A 9,146-nucleotide genomic window follows, 5' to 3' on the forward strand; every position below is an offset into this window, starting at 1 on the left:
TAGATACAATTGCCTTCTCAGGACTCTATCCATGCGCGGCAATCATCTTGAAGCATATCAACCCAACCCGATGTTGTACACCAAGTCGTATTGTCGGAATCGGCTGCACCACTTAACCAAGTCTGACTCGAACTTAGCCAATCCGGACTATAGCTGATTCTTACTCTGTTTCCGCGATAATCCTCATCTTTGATTCCGCTTCGATCTAATCTTCCTTTCCGATGCTGATATTACCAAGTTTGGTTGTTAACAATGTGGCACGTCAAAACTTGACATCGCTGAATCTAAACACGGCCTAAATTATCTTTGGCTTCAAGAGTATAGAACCAATACATCATTCTCCCTCTCTTTCTTCATCTCCTTCTCTGCCCAACTAGTTTGAAAGCTGTCACGTCCTGATAAATTCATCCCGAAATAAAAATCATTCTCTAAAAGGAATAATAGAATTAATTAAAATTCGAAAAGAAATTGGCAAACACTAAAATACGTACAAGAAAAATTCAAATGTGGCCCGGAGAATTTTTGTTAAATTCTCCTTGGTCTAAAAAGAGCCCTCAAATTTTAGTGGAATTTTCAGAGCACAAATAATAATTATTAAGAAATAAACAAAGTTAAAATGAGTTTATAAAAAGAAAAACCCTAAAAAGTCTTTTTCGCCCCCTTCCCCTCTTGGGCCGGCTCGGCCCACCTCCCTCCCTCTCTCTCCTCTCCCCCGCGGCCCAATCGGCCTCCTCCCCGCGCGCGTGCCGCTGACGGGTAGGCCCGCCCGCCACCCTCGCTGACGGGTGGGGCCCACCTGTCATCCCTGTCCTCGCGCCGCACCCGCCGCCTCGTCCGTGCCCTAGCGCCGCCGCCGCCGCGGATTCCGCCGCATCCCGCCGTCCCCGCGCGCAATAAAGAGGGGGAAATCACTCCCCGTGATTCCCTCTCCCTTTCCCCCCACTTTTCCCTCTCTCTCTCCCTCGGATTTGTTCGGAAACGTTTCCCCCTAAACCTCGCCGGCGCATCAATGGCGGCCGGATCTTCCGCGGCCGATTCCCCGTCATCCGGCCGTTCTCTCCCCCTCCCAACGCTATATAAACGCTCCCCGTGCCTCCCTCCTCCGTTTCCGCCGCTCGCCGCTCTCTCTCCCCGTCGGAATCGAGCTCGCGCCGTCGTCCTCTCTCTCCGCCGTCGCCGCCGAGCTTCGGTCCGCCGCCGTCGTCGCCCCGGACCTCCTCCCGCTTCGGCATCGCCTCCTTCGGCTTCGCCGCGTCCTCGCCGACCTCGTCCACCCCTTCGTTTCGCCCGCCGACCGCCGGAACGCCGCCGTCCTCGTCGACCCGAGCCGCGCCGCCGCCTCTCTCCGCTTCGGTCGCCGTTTCCGTCGTCGCCGTCGACCCGGGGTGAGCCGTGGACCGCCCATTTCGCTTCCCCCTTCCCTCCCCTCTCTCGGGCGCCGCTCCGTCGCGCCGGTGGTCGCCGGCGGCGACCATCGGGGCGCGGGCGCGTCGCCTCCCGTCGGCTGTGCCGGCGAGGCCGCCTTCGGGCGCACCCCGCGGCTGCCATGTGGGGCCCGGCCGTCAGCCGCCCGCGCCCTCGAGTGCGGCTGACGCGTGGGACCCACGGCGTCGGCCGGCGCAAGCCGCGTGCACCCGGTCCACCGTGGACCGTGAGGCTGCCGCGTGGGCCCCACTCCCGTGGACCCGGTCCGCGCGCCCCTCCCCTCGGCTGACGCAATAAATCCGATTTTAAATTAAAATTTAAATGAAGAAATTCGCAAATATCCATTTAAAGAGCATATAAACTTCAAATGGCCATAACTTGGCCATTTGAACTCGGAATTGGACCGTTCAAGTCTCTAATTTTTCCTTAAGAAGTCAAGAACCCATTTTTTTGCTTTGTTTCTGCTTGTTATATGGAGTTTAGTAGAGTAAAAGCCGTTTCTTTTCCGTTGGTCGTGTAGACGCTGCAGCTTCGGAAGATCCGCTCTTCGTGGAAGTTGAAGCCGACGTTTGGGAAAGCGAGCAAGGCAAGTCACATCATCCTTGAACATATTGAATCCCAGTTTACAAAATTATGTTGATTTAAATTATTGCATTATCGCTTTATTTAAATTCCCGCGTTATCACTGTTTTATTTAGCCATGCCTATTTACCTTTGTTATGACCTTATTATTGTTATTGTTATTATTTCCTTGTTCACCCTAGAATAAACAAAACCCCAACTAGTGGACACTCTACTCCTGGTATCACTAGTATGATTTTAGGTAGATGCTACGCTGTTTAATTAGGTAACATTAGGTGGTTTTACAACTCTAGACTTTGGGATATTCATATCACCTGGACACTTTGGAATTGTTGGTTTATTGTGGAATTGGATTCACACCGCCCCCTCTATTCAAAATCCCCAAAATGGTTTTAGGCTGGGCTCGGGGTGCATGGTTTTGATAGTAGCACCTCGGCCATATAAGGACCGGTCTTCGGGCCTCTGTTGCAAAGCACTATCGTACTTCCACATGTCTAGTGGGTAAGGCTTAGTTTGTGGCTCAGTCTGGTTATAAACAAAAGTACACGGATGGAGATGGACGAAGTCGGGGGTCGATGGACATCTCTAGGACAAATGAAGGCTACACGAGCTGCGGCCCGGTAGTCGAGATGTCATGGCACAGGGCTGGTGTCCTGCTGCTAGGGGCTCAATCCTGCCTACCTGTCCCGGAGGTTCCGGCCGTAGGTGGGGTTGGGTCGGTACTCTTGTCTATGGCTAGGATGGGTTGGAAACTATGTCACGTCTTCCGTCCGTATACCGTGGTGGTATGTGGCACGTGGTTACACGTGAGGAAGATGTGTCTTGCGGGTAAAGATGTACACCTCTGATCAGAGTATAACCTATTCGAATAGCTGCGCCCTCGGTTATGGGCAAGCCGAGCAATGTACCCAAGTTAGTGTTTTAATTCTTAAAATTTGCTCAACAACTAAAATGTGGAATGGTTGGCCTGGGTTGGCTTGGGACGAGCTGGGACCCAGGGTCAGGTTGCCAGTTCGGTCTGAATCATCGTAGGCCTTGGGTTAAGGCAGGTTCGTGAGGGTTCACGGCCTTGATTAATAATATTGTATAGCTCTAGGATCATGTTTACAAAATAGCTTTGGGCAACTAAGTGACTTTTAAATGCTGTTTACTGCAAAACTTAACCCCTATATTATTATCCCCTTGTACCCCCTTGCATTAATTATGCATCTCCGGTGTGGCTTGCTGAGTACTGTGGTTGTACTCATTCTTGCTCTATCTTTCTCCCCCCTTCAGTAAGAGAAGCTTTGGAGAAGAAGTCTTAGGTGGAGTCTTGGCTTATACCCCAGTTGAGCGCCTATGAAGATGGAGCCGTAGGCCCGCTAGTCCGCTGCTGTTTATTTTTGATTGTCAGGCCTTAAGTGCCTTTGTAATAATGTAAATATTATCGATATAATAAAGATGTGTCTTTTATATCATGTTTGTATGGTGTACCCCGGCTTTTCCTGGGACGGGGATTAATACACTAGCGTTCGGGAAAATGCAATTTTCTCGGTCGCGACAAAAGCGTGCCACGAAAATCTTAATCTTCATCCAACTCTTGTTGGAGAAAAGAACGAGATCTTAGGTCCATTGGATAATAATATAGTACCAGGTTGCGTTCTTTTCACTTCCTCGTTTCCTCGGTTTTCGCGTACACACTTTTCGAACTGCTAATTGGTATGCTTTTGTTTAAAAAATTATTAGAAAGTTCCTTTAAAAATCATATCAATTTATTCTTCAGTTATTTATACGCTTCTTGAACTGCTATGTGGTATGTTTTTGTGGTATGTTTTTGTTTAAAAAATTATAAGAAAGTTGCTTTAAAAATCATATCAATTTATTCTTCATTTTTTTTATACTACTACCATCCAGGATGTAACAACTTTTAGCTATATATATACATAACAAAGCCAAAAGCTGTTATATTTGGAGACGAAGGTAGTAGCTAATCCCTTCTTTTTATAAAGCTAATATCCACTAAACATCTAAAACTCAACGTGCAAGCATAGTATTTATTAGCACTCCTAAAACCTACATGTAAGCATGCCACATCAACTCATTAAGCACTCAAAGCTCAACATGCAAGCATATAGTAATTATATCTAGTACAATTTATTTCATTCTAAAACCAAACATATACATGCTAAATCATTATTCTCAAATTATTTTAATAATATTTCAATCCAAATCATTTCATCATTTCTTCAATATCTAACATATATCTCGTAGGAAAGTGCGGTGCATCATCTAATAGTTACTAATGAGCCACCTCATTTTGCATGCGTTGGAGCCAACCTTCTCCGTTGGACCAAGTGAGTAAGATATTTCAAAGTAAATTTTTCCGGTGATAAATTATGTGCCAAAAGAATATAGAGCTGGAGTATACAAAAGGTGTGTTTAAGAGGAGAGTAAAGAAAAAGATCGAGAACATAAAAAAAATGAGGTTAACCATTATTGCATGAGCATTATTAGTACGTTAGTTTAAACTTGAAAACAGATTAATATATTTTTTTTAAAAAAAAACTCGTTTAATAGTTTAAAAAGCATGTAGCGTTTAAAAACTCGTTTAATAGTTTAAAAAGCATGTAGCATTTAAAAACTCATTTAATAGTTTAAAAAGCGGAAAATGAGGAACTTTCTCTGATTTGTTGTCTAAACAACCACAAGGTTAGTACACTTTTATTAGCTTAATGGGGTCCCTCTCACCCAAACACCCTCTAAAACTATTTCTTATCGTGAGCACACTTCCCAAATAACTACGGTGTGTTGTGTAAAATAGTTTAAAATTAATTAAAAGTATTTAAAAAATTAAAATATTTAATACATAATTAATCATCCACTAATGAACATTTGCATCAGTGAAGTAACTGTGTGGAATGCAGCCAAAGTATAGTTGTGGTTGTGTTAAGTGGTAAATTTGCTACTACCCTCATCACTAAGGTGGTGTTTCAATCTTCTAAATATGAAAATAAAGTTAAAGATACAGATAAAGATAAAAATTAAGATTTCGTGTTTCATGTAAAACGAGATGGTAATAACGTGTGATTAATTGAGTTTTAGTTATTACAAACTTGAAAAATGGATTAATCTGATATTTTAGAACAACTTTCATATATAAAGTTTTCATACGAAAACACCGTTTAACCGTTTGAAAAGCGTGTCATGAGTATTATCTAAAAGTTTATCCAACTTTTGTTGGAGAAAAGAACATGGCCTAACTCCCTATTTTCAAAACAAATACTGAGACTGTGGGACTAGAGAGCTCAAATATCAACCACCCTTCTTACCAGCTCCATACTTTTTGCGCAAAGGAAAAAAAAAGGTAGAATCATATACTCTCTCCATCCTATAAAAGCTAAGATGAAATGTGATGTTTATAGTATAATAATGAATCTAAACAAATGCATGTCCAGATTTATTATGGTAGGAAATATCATATACTATCATAGGTTGATTTTTTTATAGGATAGAAGGAATATGTTAGTAACAAATACGTGCATGAATTAAGAGATGGTACTAATGGGTCAATGATAATTTTTTTCTAAAAGTAAATTTTACTTTGTATCATCATATTTCAATTTAGACCTTTTTAACCAATGTTTTTAATCTTGCTTCTGGCCGAGTTTAGTTCTAAACTTTTTTTTCAATCTTCTAATTTTTCTATCACATCAAAACTTTTCTACATACATAAACTTTTAACTTTTTCGTCACATTGTTTCAATTTTAACCAAACTTCTAATTTTAACGTAAACTAAATACACCCGCTGTTGCAGTTTAAAAAGTAAAAAAGTTGGTTAAAAATGGTTACCGGCTCAGGATATGAACGTTGTATTTAGTAAGATTAGAAAACATTGGTTAAAAATGGTCATGATATCGACTAGTCCTTGGAGTCGCGGATTCCCGACGAAAAGGGTCATTTATCTACTCCGTACTACTGTGCTCCCTAGTAGCCTACTCGTACAGTACTAGTACCTGTGAGTACCTGTACCAGCAGACTGTACTAGCAGGCTAGCAGCTTACTCCCTCCGTCCAAAAAAAAAGATAAACTCTGGTTTCCGTGTACAACGTTTGACTGTCCGTCTTATTTGAAAAAATTATAAAAAAAATTAAAAAAACAAGCCACGCATAAAATATTAATCATGTTTTATCATCTAACAACAATGAAAATACGAATTATAAAAAAATTTCATATAAGACGGACAGTTAAAGTTGGACACGCAAATTCAGGGTTTGCTTTTTTTTTAACGGAGGGAATAGCTGAGGGCCATTTCTCTACCGAGCACTCTTGACAAGTTTGGGTGTAATCATCAACTATGCTTGACTACCATTAATGCAACGCGTCCATTCGACGATTTTACATCTCCTCTAGGGCAAGTCTTAGGCGATGTTTAAATCTAGTTACTTAGCTTTAGTCTTTAGTCTTTGGATTAGTCTATGTATTTAGACACTAATCTAGAGTATTAAATATAGACTACTTACAAAACTAATTATATAAATGAAAGCTAATTCATGAGATAAATTTTTTAAGCCTAATTAATCTATAATTAGAGAATATTTACTTTATCATCACATAAGCTAATCATGGATTAATTAAGCTCAATAGATTCGTCTCGCGAATTAGTCTAAGATTATAGATGGGTTTTATTAATAGCCTACGTTTAATATTTATAACTAGTGTCCAAACATCCGATGTGATAGGGACTTAAATGTTTTAGTCATATCTAAAAAGGTCTTAAGGGCAAGTAATATAAGGGGCTGTTTAGATGAGGCTAAAACTTTTTACTCCCCGTTATATCGGATGTTTGGACGCTAATTTGGAGTATTAAATATAGACTAATAAAAAACTAATTTCATAAATGAGAGCTAATCCGTGAGACGAATTTTTTAAGTCTAATTAATTCATAATTATCAAAAGTTTACTGTAGCATCACATTGTTAAATCATGGCGTAATTAGACTCAAAAGATTCGTCTCGCGAATTAGTCTAAGGTTATGGAATGGGTTTTATAATTAGTCTATATTTAATACTCCAAATTAGTGTCCAAACATCCGATGTGACGGGGACTTGGAATAAGTCCCTGTTTCCTAAATAGCCCCTAACGGCCCATTTGGTTGGAGGGAGTTTTTAGGAGGGAATGGGAGTTTACAGGGATAAGGCTATTAAGTGTTTTATTTGATTAGGAGACATGGGAATTTTGGTGGAATGGGGATGAGGAATTGAGGAAGGAACTCCCTCCTTTTCAATACCTCAATAGGGGCAGGTAATTGGGAGGGAATTCCTCCTTTACTTTGTCTAAGCAAATCTCAGCCATTCGTTTTTATTAATGATCTAATCTCTAACTAAACTCCCTAATAATTTCCATCACCTCTACCAAACAAGATATTGGGATTAAAAATCAAATTCCCATCTTAATCTCATCATCAATTCCCTTGTGTAAACTTCCAATCCCCTTACCTCGAGTTACCAAACAAGCCGTAAGGGCTTTTACAGTGTGTTTATGTGGCATTTAGTCTCAAGCTTACACATAGGAGATTCTCAGTCATGTCTGTGTTTCCCATGACCAAACCAAGAACGTGTGACCAAACTGAGGCCCTGTTTAGTTCGCGAAAAAGAAAATTTTTGGGTGTCACATCGGATGTTTGACCGGATATCAGAAGGGCTTTTCGGACACGAATGAAAAAAAAAATTTCATAACTCACCGTCATTAGCATATGTGGGTTACTGTAGCACTTATGGCTAATCATGTACTAATTAGGCTCAAAAGATTCGTCTCGCGATTTTCCCCCTAACTGTGCAATTAGTTTTTTCATTTATCTATATTTAATGCTTCATGCATGTGTCCAAAGATTCGATGTGATGTTTTTGGGAAAAATTTTTGGGGAACTAAACGGGGCCTGAGACACACGACGTTCTTCATCAACTTTTTGTCAGCGTCGTTAGGCACTCAAGCAAGCCCACATTCGAGGCTAACGCTGACCATGGCCATGGATGATATAGATGAGTCGGCGCCGATGCCGCTTCGGTGGAGAAGCGCCATTGATCTCGTCGTCCATCGTCCCTCGCTCCCACGCCGCCGACCTCGCCGTCCCCGCTCTCACGCCACCGGCCTCACCGCGGGGAATCGGGGGACGAGAGGAGGGGTGGATCAGGCCGCTTTTCAACTGCTCCCACTCTGCCGACCTCATCGTCCCCCACCGCCACTCCGCCCGGCACCGACGCCGACGCCGCTTGGGCCACCCCACCACTGCTCCGCTACGAGTTCGTCGCCGCTCAGTGAGTCGAGGTGGGGTTGGTGGAGGAAGGAGAGAGGGGGAGGGAGCCGCCTCCGCCGGTTGGGGATGAGATAGGTGTGGGGAGGGAGAGGAGGAGGCGAGAGAGTCGCCGCCTTGTGTCGCCGGAGACGAGCTCGCAAACCTGCACCATCGTTGGGGTGGGGGAGGGAGAGGAGGGAACATGGGGGAGTCGAGTTGCCGCCGTGCGCGTGGGAGCCGAGGGAGAGGAAGAGAGAGGGGGGAAGGAGAAGAAAAGGTGGTGGGGCCAGCCTGAAAAGAAAAGGTGGTGAGCCCACCTAAAGCTACAAGTACGCTGTGGAAAGGGGAGCTTCAACTGCTTTTCTTCCAATGTGGACATTTGGGCTCCTCTATAAGGCGGGACGCATTGCTACTGTCCTAATTCTCCATATGCTGCCCCTAAGAGTACCACATTGGATTGAGTGATGAGGTGGAGGAGAGAAGTAAGGAGAGAGATGATGATCCACTCCTCCACACAAACTTTAAAAAAGATGTGAGAGTATTAGATGTATTGGTATTTGTGTACTAGAGGTGACATATTGTAAGGGTTGCCTCTTAGTTTATAAGTGAATGATATGAATAAGGGCAAGTTTTATAGTAGGGCTATTGTCATATCTAATTTTATCTATGTAAGATAAGAGGTGATACATACAATACACCATATCTACACTACCTCTAACATAGTAACCCAAATGATATTTTATATTATTTGTTTGTCCAATCCCCTCTTTCTTTCATCCCCTTTTTCTTGGGGTTTGTGTGGAGGTTACCCCTTGCATTAGGGGTGGCTCATCTTCTCTTTCCTCACTTGTTTCTTCCACCTCATCA

This window comes from Oryza sativa, chromosome 3 (genome assembly GCF_034140825.1).
Source record: "Oryza sativa Japonica Group chromosome 3, ASM3414082v1".
Classification (NCBI taxonomy): domain Eukaryota; kingdom Viridiplantae; phylum Streptophyta; class Magnoliopsida; order Poales; family Poaceae; genus Oryza; species Oryza sativa.